Below are 13,244 nucleotides of genomic sequence, written 5' to 3' on the forward strand. Positions count from 1 at the left end.
AATTCCCTCCCAAATAGGAGGCAACATGGGAAAAGAAAATGGGCAGTAAAAGTAAAGGGAACAAGAGGGAGGAGACTAGGATGTTTTTGCTTATCTATCTGGTGGAGACTGTCTGGTGTAGATAGTCTGGCATCTTTCTTGAAGCTGACTTCACTTCAAGGACATGCTGAAAATTCAGTTAGGGTTGAGGGTTGCAAAGTGTGTCAACTCTGTGATAGGGGTGGAGGGTGGAGGGGGAGAGGAGCTTCATTATTAGCTCATTCACAGCCTCCCCTATACTTTGAGTCCAGTTTTTCTGGAAAATATGACAGCTTGAGAAAATAGTTTTAAGTTAGCTTAAGGGCCACAGCTAACATTTATATGGTGCTTTAAAATCTACAAAGTACAGAAGTACCTTTGACTTCCAGAAGTCAAGATAGCAAAATAAGGCAGGAAAATACGAACTCTCCCAAATTCTCCTCCAAATAACTATAAAATAATACCTCAAAATAAATTTGTAATAGCAGAACCAACAAAAAAGATGGGAGGAATCAATTTTCCAGTTTAAGATAATTTAGGTCAGCAGGAAATCTGTTTCACTGAGATAAGGGAGAGCATAATCCTGGGCAAGTCATGCCCAAGCAAGCTTTAAGGAGGTTATTGAACCCTAGAACAGTGACAGATGAGTAACCAGAACCCTACTCCTTAACCCCTGTGGCCCTGGTTGCAGCAGCAGGCCCTTCATGGGCCCTGGAACAGCATCAGGATAGTGACCAGGCCTTCAGCATCCCTGGTGCAGCACTAGGCAGCTCTCAGCACAGCTTGGAACATCTCCCTTAAGCTTGGACCCCCCACTCCCACCCCAGGAGCAGAGCTCAACTTTAATAGTAATGAAATAAGCTGGGGACAATGAGTGAAAAAACTAAATAAAGAAGATAGGCATAGAAAATTATTGTAATGATAGGGAAAATTAAAACAAAAACTCAGAAGAGGACAATGTCAAAACTCTTACAAGCAAAATTTCCCCAAAAATGTGAATTTCAGACTCAAAAAATACTCCTGGAAGCACTTAGAAAGGATTTTAAAAATCAAATAAGTAAGGTAGAAGAAAAGTGGGAAAATCAAAGAGAGTAATGCAAGAATATATGAAAAATGAATCAATGGACTTGATAAAGGAAGCACAAAAAATGGCAAAAGATGTGCAAATATTTAATGAAAACTCCTTTAAAAGTAGAATTGGACAAATGGAAGCTAATGACTTAATGAGACATCAAGAATCAAACAAACAAAAAATATGAAAAACTAGAGAAAATATAAAATATATCATTGAAAAAACAACTGACCTGGAAAATAGTTAGAGGAGAAGTATTGGCCTACCTGAAAGCCATGATAGCGGAAAAAAAAAAAAGGACCTGGACATCATACTTCAAGAAATTACCAAGGAAAACTCCCCTAATATCCCAGAACTAGACTAAAAGAATTCACCTATCATTTCTTGAGAGATGCAAAAATGAAAACTTCCAGGAACATTATAGACAATTTCCAGATTCTCAGAGAAGGAGAAAAGATTTCAAGAACTAGGAAAAAAACCAATTCAAATATCATGCGGTCACAGTCAGGATTATACAGAATTTAGCAGTTGCTACATTAAAGGACTGAAGAACTTGGAATATGATATTCCAAGGCAACAGAGCTAGAATTACAACCAAGAATCACCTAACCAGTGAAATTCAGCAAAATATTTCAAGGGAGAAAGGTCTTATCAAGAACTTGATTTTCTAATATAAGACTCAAGAAAAGAATAAAAAGGCAAATAGGAGAAAGAAAACCTAAAGGATTCAATAAGGCTAAACTGTTTACATCTTTACATGGGAAGATGATACTTGTAACTCGAGAACTCTATCACTATTAGGGATGTTAGGAGTCACACATAGTCAGAGAGTGATAGGTATGAGGCAATACTGATGAGATGATATAAATAAAATTAAGGGATGAGAAAGAGAATTACATTAGGTGCAGAGGGAAGGAAGGAGGCAGAATTAAATAAATCATCTCACATAAAGAGGCATGGAATATCTATTAAAGTAGAGGGAAAGATGGGGGACAGGATGGTCATTGTTTGAACCTTACTCTCATTAGAATTTAAGAAGGGAATAACCTTAAGGAGTGAATAACCCTCAAATGGACATAGAAATCTTACTCTATAAGAAAGTCGGAGAGAGGTGTTTGAGAAAAGGGTGGGGAAACTGCCAGAAGGGAAAGCAGCAGATTGGGGAAAGTAGAAAACAGAAACAAATACTGGGAAAGAGGATAAGAGTCAAGAAAGAGAGAGGATAAATGGAAGAAAATATACAATTAGTAATCATAACTGTAAATTTGTAAAGGATTTACCCATAAAAAGGAAGCAGAAAGCAGTGTGGATTAAAAAACAGAATTCTACAATATGTTGTTTACAAAAAAAAAAATATTTGTACCAGAGAGACACATACAGAGTAAAGGTAAGAGGTTGGAACACTATCTACTCTACTTCAGCTGAAGTACAAAAAAAAAAAAAAAAAAGCAAGGATAGCAATCATGATCTTAGACAAAGCAAAAGCAAAAATAGATATAATTAAAAGAGATAAGAAAAGAAAATACATCTTGCCAAAGATACCCTAGACAATGAAGTAATAGAAAAACTGACTATGCCACAAGTGGTGTAGCATTTAAATTTTTGAAGGACAAATTGAACAAGTTACACGAAGAAATAGCCAATAAAAATATACTAGAGGGAGAACTCAGCTTTCCCATCTTAGAACTGGGTAAATCTAACCACAAAATAAACAAGAAAGAAGTCAAGGAGATGATTAGAATTTTATAAAAGTTAAATATGATAGACCTTAGGAAAAAACTGAATAAAGATAGAAAAGTATATTTTTTTCTCAGTGGCATAGAGCATAAAAACTTCACAATCAAATGTAGAAAGGCAGACATATTGAATGCATCCTTCTTGAATCATAATGTAATAAAAATTATATTCAATAAGGCAGCAGAAAGATAGATTAAAATTAATAGGAAACTAAATAATCTAATTCTAAAGAATGAATAGGTCAAAGAAGAAATCATAGAAGCAATAATTTCATTAAAGAGACTGACAAAATGAACCAACATACCAAGATATATGGGATGTAGTCAAAGTTGTACTTAGGGGGAAAATCTTTATCTTTAAACGCTTTCATCAATAAAATAAAGGGCAGATAAAAAAATTAGAAAAAGAACAAATTAAAAATCCCCAATGAACCACCAAATTGGAAATCTTGAAAACCAAGGTGAAATTAATGAAATTGAAAGAAAGAAAACTATTGAGTAAATATATAAAACCAGAAGTTGGTTTTATAACAAAATAATTAAGATAAACCATTGGTTAAAAAAAAAAAAGAAAACCAAATTCAGAGTATAAAAAATGAAAAGGGTGAATCTACTACAGAAAAGGAAATTAATGTAATTATTAGGGACTATTTTGCCCAATTATATGCAAATCAATCGGATAATCTAAGAAAAATTGATTAATATGTACAATTTATATTAATTATCCAGATAAAGAAATCAAAGTTCTTTAAAAATGTCCTAAATCACTATTGATTAGAGAAAGGCAAATTAAAGTAACTCTGAGTGACCACTTCACACATATCAGATTGACTAATATGACAGAATGGGAAAATTATAAATGTTGGTGGATTTATGGGAAAATTGGGACATTAATGTTCTGTTGGCAAAGTTGTGAGTGTATGGTAAAGTTGTTAGCTGATCCAGTCATTCTGGAGAACAATTTGGAACTATGCCTAAAGAGCTATGATAGTTTTCATATACTTTGATCCAGCAATTCTGCCAGTAACTCTGTATCCCAAACAGATAAAAACAGGGAAAGGACTCATAAGTACAAAAAGTATTAATAACTGCTCCTTTTGTGGTACAAAGAATTGAAAATTTTGGGGATGCCCAAGTATTGGGAAATAGTTGAACAAATTGTAGTATATGATTGTAATGGAATATTATTATTTTATGAGAAATGATGAGCAGGAGGATTAAAAAAACTGGGAAGACTTACAGAAACTGATGTGAAATGAAGTGAATAGAACCACTAGAACATTGAATACAATAAGAACATCGTGAAATGATCAACTATGATTAACTTAGGTCTTCTCAGCAGTACAATGATCCAAGATAATTCTGAAGTACTCATGATGAAAAATGCTATCCTTATCCAGGGAAATGATGGCATCTGAATGCAGATCAAAGTATTTTTCAATTCACTTTTTTCATGTTTTTTTTTCATTTGGTCTGTGTCTTCTTTTACAACATGACTAATCTGGCAATATGTTTTACATGATTGCACATTTATGACCTTTATCTAATGACTTGCTATCTTGTGGGGGGAGTGAGGTGAGGGAGAGAGGAAGAAAATTTAGAACTCAAATTTTTCAAAATATATCTTAAAAATTGGGAAAAAAGAAAATGCTATTAAAAAAATGTACTTTGTACATGCAATATCATTTGATTTTCACAACTACCCTGAGAGGTAGATGCTGTTATTTTTCCCTTTTACAGATGAGGAAACTGAGGCAGACAGTAATTGTGTGACTTTTCCAGGGTTACTCAGAGAAGTTTATGAGTCTGGATTTGTACCACGTTTTCTTAACTCTGGGGCCAGACACCATCCAGTTCACCATTATGAAAACATTTTTCAAATTGATGGAACTATGTTTGAACCTCAATTCCAAAGCATTTCCTAGTAATAAACTTGATATTGAGTTAGTAGGTAGAAATAGGTAGTAATTCTCTGAAGTTACTACAGAATTTTTTTTTTATTCAACCATTGGCTCTAAAGAACCAGAATTTTATTCCTGAGAGGCCATCTAATCCAACCTATTCATTTTACAGGTGAGAAAATCAAGGTCTTAGGGGAGGCTCAGTGACTTGTCTGTGGCTGTAAGTAGTAGAGTCCAGAAATGGAAATTGAATTCAGGTATCCCAATTTTAAAAATCAGACTCTTTCCACTGTTATGTTGAATCTGGGAATTCAAATCTAGATCTTTTTATATTTTTGTCACACCATATGTGTATCAACTAATCCTGCCTCTTAGGAAAGAAACTTTTGTACCTTGTAGACCAAGATCTGGTCACAATCTTTACTAAATTTCTCAGATCTCAGTGTAGCAAAGCATCCAACTCACTAAAGAAGGGAAGCAGGAAATTTTCTGAATTTATTCTAGCAACATCAAAGAGTTAATGAAACCCACTAGAATAGCCCCTATTCAGAATCTCAAATAAATCTAACTGGAGACAGTTAAAAATACTGAGGGAGAAGAAAAATGCACTGTCAAATATTAATATTAATAATAATAATAGTACTTAACTTGATGCACGTCTTTCAAGCTAGAAATGGTACCTGAGAATCAGTCAGGTTTAATGCAAAGAATATCCTAGGATGAACTCAGCCATTAACTAGTTATGTGACCTCATAAATGTCACATATCTTTTATAAAAATAGTAGTAACATTTCACTTCAGATAGACAAGTTATAACTCTCATGCAAGGGGCTATAGTGTTGGTAGGTGAATTATTGGTGTCCTTTGAATGTTAGAATTATTGACATTGTCTTCCAAATGTGAACAAAGATGAACTGATCCTCAGAGGCCATTTCCTAAAGGACTATATTGCATATAAGGATTTCATGTAAAAGCTGACATTTTTCCTTCCTAAAGCATCCTATATTCCAAAGAGCCTTCTGATTTGTTTTAGACTCTGGGTTAATTCTTCCAAATGACATAAAAGCAGGCCCAGACTAAAGTCACAGAAAAAGCCAGACAAATCTGATGAAGATTTATTGAGCCCTTTGCCTGCCTCGTGTATCACCAGCATGGAAAGAACTCATTTGCAGCAGGTAAAGAACTTGGCTCTTCCACAGAATAAGTAGGTGATGTCACTTTCTCTTTCCCAAGGATATTGTATCTTATCAGTTCTCACATCAAGGACTATATTGCTATCCTTTGCTGATAGAGAAGGAGAAGGAGGAGTCTGTAAGAACAGGGTAGGAACAGTCTGATCTCTACTGATGATTGTCACATAATCTCAGGTCTCATATACATGTATTTCATAGGTCTTCTTTACCCAACCTTTCTTTTATCTTGCACTTGCCTCCATAGCAAAAATTGAGAATGAAGTTCAAAATTCAGTAGAGTTGAGTTTCCAGTTGATTTTCTACTGACACTTTGCAATGTTCTTTTTATATGTAATATTCATGAGTGTCCGGGTCTTGTTCCCTTCTGTCTAACAAAGCTTGGGAGAGGTACAATTTTCGTGTGAGGGTACAATAATGGAAGTTAAAGTCTAGATGACACAGTACAGGAAAAAAATGTTACTAAGAATGATATTATGTGAAGCTACAATTTATAGCACTGAAGACATGATCCCATTGACCAGTGAATCCACACTTTCCCCCTCTTTTCTTTCTCGCCTTCCCCATAATCTCAAGAAAAGTCTTTTTTGCTTGGTCTATGGAGCATTTGCTGAACCTACAGAACATCTGAATTACTTCTGAAGACCAGTTGAGTTACACAGACTGAGCAGTGTTTCCCCAGAATGGGGACCTGGGCAAGCAATTGCTTTATCTGTATCTTGGAAGAGTCTTAGTCTGAGGTATAACTAGGGTGGGGTGACTAGAGTTTTTGGCCTAGGACATTAAATTTATAGAAAACCAATAGCACTAGCAATTCCTCAACATCACAGAAGGAACAGAGTACTCTCAATTCTTTGAATAAATTTCTGATACCACATTTTAAAAAGTTTTACACCAAATCTTTATTAGACTCTTGTTTCTTACTGCCTCATTCCCTGAAACAATTTCAATTAGGATTTCTTTATTCAACTGAGGAAAGTAACAGACATGAGGGAAAGAGTTAGTTCTGTTCCTCCACTATGATTTTTAAGTGAAAAGTTAATTAGTTACTCTCCTAGGAGTTCCAGTACACAAAAGAGAAAACCAGAATGGGTGTAAAAGGGAAACACAGAATGGTCTTATTTTCAGAGGACTACACTTAACATAATTGGTCTTGCCTCACTTTAGTTTGACCATAAGTAGACCAGATAAACCCTTTTGCCCAAATCCAGGCAGTCTAATACACTGTCAGGGCCTTTGAGGTCAATGAAGATCTTTTTTTTTTGTCTTTGTATCCCTGAGTGCCTGGTCCATGATTGGGTTTTAATAAATGCTTATTGATGGACTGCTTTTGAAATGAAGTATCCTTGGGGGAAAAAAAAATTCCTTTTACATTTGTTCTGAAGAGCAATACTATCTATCCAGTTAACAGCATTTTAAAAAATCAACAAGCACAAAATGGTGCAACAATTGGTCTCTCCTTTGGCCAAAGTGGGGGTAAAGTACAAAACTCTAACAACTTGGTGCTTGAAACAACTCAGTGTTTGCTTCTCCACTCCCCTTGCCTAGGTAATGAAATAAGATGCAACTAGTACTATCAGATTAGGAGAGGAGGTTTGTAACTACTCTTCAAGGGAACCGAGGTCATCACAAATGCTATTTTCCCTCTTAATGACTCAGATTTAAAATAACAGTGAATCTTGATATTCACCTGGATGATGAGGTTTGTGAAGGGACATGTGATAATTTTCAAGAGTTCAGGGGCATCATCTCCACTATTGTTATGAAAACAATTCACTATGTCAGTGAGATGGTAGAGGAAGTCTGTGACCATTTCCAAAGGCAGCAGTACTAATGCTGACAAACAGTTAAACAAATCATGAACAATAGCTCCTACAAAAGCCCTAGAGGAAGGAGAAAACCCAAAGAAAGTGATAAGACAGTTAATTCAATGCATAGCATTAAAATGCTTGCTATGTACGGAATGAGAAAGATTAACTTGGAAGTGAGGAAGACCAAGATTTGTCCCATCTTAGTTATAGGACCATGAGCAAAATCACTTGACACAATGAACCAAGCCACTGCAGGAGTTGCTGATCAGCATCAGTATTGGAAGGTTTCCACATTAGAAGTTTTCCCACACATCAGTGAAAGGATGAAAGCACAGTGAAACCATGTGGCCCCACTTTAGAAGTTTCCCCACACATCAGTGAAACCACAGTGAAAATGGGGAAAAAAAGATGGCATTGCCTACATACATCACCATAATATCATCCTCTCTTTGCACTGCTGTGGAGCTTCAGATATAAAAGTTCTTTTGTGGCTAGGGGTACTACTTCTATGAAGTAAACAGACCAGATTGTTAATGATTCCATTTCACAAACAAGGAAACCTTGAAATTTGCTCAAGCAAGATCAGTTAGGAGTAGGCAGCAGAGTTGGGAGTGGTGACTAGGTGTCCTGGTTTCCCCTCAACTCCAGCACACACACTTTTATGACTGTCCCAAGCAGTCACAAGGACTTATTTTCCTCTTATCAGGGATCAAGTGAAAGAGAGGATCATAATTTTAGAACTGAGGAAATTATTTTCACAGATAAGGAAATTGAGAAAAGATAAGTGACTTTGCTCACTGTCATAGAGATAATAAGCAGTAAAGTCCTTGGTCTTCCCAATGCACCTTAGTTGACTTGCCATGGTAGCAAGGTGGACAGGGCACTGTAATTTGGAATTTAGAAGACTGGAGCTCCAATTCAGCCTCAGATGTAAACTACCTTTGCTATCCTGGGCAAGTCACTTAATAACAGTACCTACGACTCAGAGTTGTTGTGAGGATAAAAGGAGACAATATTTATAAAGTGTTTTGTAAATATTAAAGCTACATTTTGGCCCAAATCATAAATGCTAGTTATTATTACATAATTGCATATATAATATTATGTATTATACAGCTATTAAATAGAGAAATGACGCACTGGAGAGAGAGCTGTGCCTAGAATCAGGAAGATCTGAATTTAAACAAAGTCTTTGACTTCCTGGCTGTGTAAACACAAGCAAATCACTCAACCTCTCTCTGCCTCTGTTTCCTCAGCTATAAAAGATAATTACACATTTCTCACAGGATTGTCATCAGGATTAAATGAGATTTATCAAGTGGATAATAGCACAAGGCCTAGTACATAGTAGTTGCGTAATAAATTCTTGTTTCTTCATTCCTTTATTATAATTTTTGGTTTACCTTTTGAAGGTTAATTCAGTTTCATGTTTCACCCAGTACTACTGTTTTAACTATTTTTAAAAAATAATTTTTATTTTCATTTTCATATTATCTTCTCTCTTTCCTCTACTTCCTGAATTGAGAAGATATGTTAACCACTATATTTTTGAAGGCATGAAAAACATAGTTCCACATTTGCCAAATTTTGAAAAAAAGAAAAAAAGAAGAAAAAAAAAGAAAAATACTTCAATTTGCTGTGGGAATACAACAATTTTCTTTTTAGAGGCAGATTGCATTTTTCATCCTGAGTCTTTTAAAATTGTCATGGATCATTACATTGATGGGAGTAGTTAAGTCTTTCACAGTTATGCATCATTACAATATTTTTGTACTTGTCTACAATGTTTTCCTGGTTATAGTTACTTCACTTTGCATCAATTCATATGTCTTCTCAGGTTTTTCTGAAACCATCTCCTTCCTCATTTTTTTTTGACTTTTGCAAGGCAATGGGGTTAAGTGACTTGCCCAAGGTCACACATCTAGGTTATTATTAAGTGTCTGAGGTCACATTTGAACTCAGGATGTCCTGACTCCAGGGCTGGTGCTCTATCCACTGCACCTCCTAGGTGCCCCTCATTTCTTTTACTAATAATCATATGCCACAACTTATTCAGTCATTCCCCAACTGATGAATATCTTTTTCAGTTTCTAATTCTTTGCCACTACAAAAAGAAACACTGTAAATTATTTTTTTCATATGGTTCTTTTTCCTTTTTCTGTGATCTCTTTTGATATAGTTGTGTAGAAGCAGTGTTACTGGGTCAAAGGGTATGTATAGTTTTTTTTTTAAAGATAGGGACTCTTTTCCATTTTATTTTAATCCTCAGCACTTAACATAGTATCTAGCTTTGTTAAACACTGAGGAAATATATATTAATTGATTGGTTATGGATGAAAGGAATTTATTTTATTCTTTTCTGTTGAGCACATTTGGGACTTTGATGTTAGAGACCAAGTGTGGAGGCTCCAATGTTCTTGAATATTCTTTTTTTTTAAATTTTTTTATTCTCATTTCATACAAATTTTTTTTACATTAATAAAATGTACTTGTTTACAAGTAAACAAAATACCCCTCCCCCATGAATATAGATAGACTTGCTTGGGCGAAAAAGTAAAGGGGAGAGAAAAAAATTAAAATAAAAAAATAATAGTAATAATTGTAGGTATGGCCAGGTGGTGCAATGGACGAAGCACCAGCCCTGGAGCCACGAGCACCCGAGTCCATATCCAGCCTCGTAAACCCAATAATCACCCAGCCATGTGACATGCAAGCCACCTGATCCCCACTGCCCTGCAAAAACCAAAAAGAAGAAAGAAAGAAAAAAGACCCAAAATAAAATAAAATAGTAATAATAGTAGGGGTGGCTGGGTGGCTGACAGAGCATTGGCCCTTGAGCCAGGAGCACCTGGGTCCCAATCCGGCCTCAGACACCCAAAGATCATTCTGCTATGTGGCTCCAGGCAGGCCAACCAGCCCCACTTGCCCTGCACCCTCCCCCAAATAATAATAATAACAAAAAATGTGCTTCAGTCTTTGTTCCAACACCATCAATTCTGTCGTGAGTGGATCACATTCTTTATGATAAGTCCATCACAAAAGTTACTTCCATATTTTTCCAACGTTGCCATTGCTGATTGCAACTCCCTCCTTTCTTATTTCTCCACTACCATGTACTATATTTTCTCTCTCCTTTCACTCTGATTCTGCTGTAGGGTCGCTGAGTGGCGCAGCAGACAGATCCCTGGTCCTGGGGCCAAGAAGCCCTGAGCCCCCATACCACCCCTTAGGCCCAGAATCCACCTGGCCCTATGGTCCTGGGCAGGCCTTCCAATCCCAGCCCCTTGCAAGAAGTAAAAAAGAAAATGTGTTATATCTGACCACTGTCCCACCATGGTCCATCCTCTCCTCCTTTATTCACATCCCCACCCCTTCCCCCTGCTCCCCCCTCCTTCTTACTCCAGATGTCTATACCCCATTGAGTATATTATGGCCCTTTATGCATAGTTACAAATTCTTCTCTAGAATGGTTGGGCTAATTTACAATTCTACCAACAGTACATTAGTCTCCATGCTTTTCCACATCACTTTTTCATGTGTCATTTTTCTTTTTTGTCATTGTTGTGAAGTGATACTTCAGAGTTGTTCTAATTTGCATTTCTTTTATCAGGCTGATTTGGAGTATTTTTTCATATGACTATTGATAGCTATGATTTCTTATTCCACAATCTCCCTGTGCATATTTTATGACTATTTATCATTTGAAGAATAGATCTTATTTTCATAAATTTGGCTCAGTCCCCTACATAGATATCTTTTTTCTGAGAAACATATCAATTGCCACCTCTCCTTCCAGGTTCCTATTTTTCTCCTAATTTTGTCTGCATTAGTTTTGTTTGTGGAAAAAACTTTATCAATTTAATGTAATCAAAATTATACATTTTATATCTTATGACCCTCTCTTTTGGTACATTCTCTTATCCATAGATCTGACAGGTAATTTTTTTTCTATTACCTTCTAATTTACTTAGGATATCATCTTTTATGTACACATTTTGAGCTTTCCAGTTTTCTCATAAGCTTTTGACAAATAGCGAATTCTTGCCGTAATAGCTGGAATCTTTGGTTTTATCAAACACAAAGTTATTCTGCTCATTTACTTCTGTATTTTGTGACCCTAACCACTTTTTCCCTTATGATTGCCATTTTGTTATATTGTTTTATATAGGCTAGTGCTAGGCCATCTTTTTTAAATTGATTTCCATGATATTCTTGACATTTTGTTCCTCCAGATGAACTTTATTACTTTTTTCTAGTACAAAATAATTTTTGGTAGTTTGATTGATATGAAATTTAATAAATAAATTAATTTGGGTAGTGTAGTTGTATTTGTTATATTAGCTTGGCCTACCCATAAGCAAATAGTATTTCTCTAATATTTTAGATCTGAATTTATATGAAGTATGTTATGTAATTGTGTTCATATAGTTTCTGGGTGTGTCTTAGCAGGTGAATATTCAAGTATTTTATACTGTCTGAGTTATTTTAAATGGAATTTCTCTTTCTATCTCTTCCTGATAGATTTTGTTGGTCTTATGATAATGTGGATTTTTTTATTTCCTGCAACTTCATGAAAGTTGTTAATTTTTTTTGACTAGTTTATTAGTTAATTCTCTAAGGTTCTCTAAGTATGTCATATCATTTGCAAAAAGTTTAATTATGTTTCATTTTTGCTTAGGTTTATTCCTTCTATTTCTTTTCTTTTCCTATGTTTTCCTGCTTTTAGTACAATACTGAATAATAATGGCAATAATGGATATCCTTGCTTCACTCTTGATCTTATTGGAAAGGCTTCTAACTCATCTCCATTATAGATAATGCTTGCTTTTTTTTAAGATAGTTACTACTTAGCATTTTAAGAAAAGCTCTATTTTATCTATTGTTAATAGGAAGGATGGATGTATTTTTTTAAGGTTTTTTTTTTTTGCAAGGCAAAGGCAAATGGGGTTAAGTGGCTTGCCCAAGGCCACACAGCAAGGTAATTATTAAGTGTCTGAAGCTGGATTTGAATGCAGGTCCTCCTGACTCCAGGGCTGGTGCACTATCCACTCTGCTACCTAGCCACCCCTGGATGGTTGTATTTTGTCAAGTTTTTTCTGTATCTATTGAGATAATCAAATGATTTCATTGGCTTTGTTATTGATATGATAGCTTTTCTAATACTGAATCAGTCCTGCATTCCTGGTATAAATCCCACTGGACACAGAATATGATCTATGTGATATATTGCTGTTTTCTCCTTGATAGCAGTTTATTTAAAATTTTTGTATCAATGTTCATTAGGAAAATTGCCCTCCAGTTTTCTCTGTTTTGACTCTCCTTGATTTAGGTATCAAAAAGGTATTTGTGTAATAGAAGGAATTTGATAGGCTTCCTTTGTTCATTTTTTCAAGTTGCTTACATAACATTGGAATTATTATTTTAATGTTTTATAGTATTAATTTCTAAATTATCTAGTCCTTGTTTTTTTACTCTTATGAAGCTTATTTGGAGCTTATTAAATTTTCTTTTCTAAG

General features: G+C 35.2%; 1 pseudogene; it reads right to left on the reverse strand.

The window, feature by feature from the left end:
- LOC141519289 (sodium-dependent phosphate transport protein 2B-like) overlaps positions 1-13,244 on the reverse strand; it is a 42,926-nt pseudogene that overhangs the window by 6,810 nt on the left and 22,872 nt on the right.

This window comes from Macrotis lagotis, chromosome 3 (assembly GCF_037893015.1).
Source record: "Macrotis lagotis isolate mMagLag1 chromosome 3, bilby.v1.9.chrom.fasta, whole genome shotgun sequence".
NCBI classification, from domain to species: Eukaryota; Metazoa; Chordata; class Mammalia; order Peramelemorphia; family Peramelidae; genus Macrotis; species Macrotis lagotis.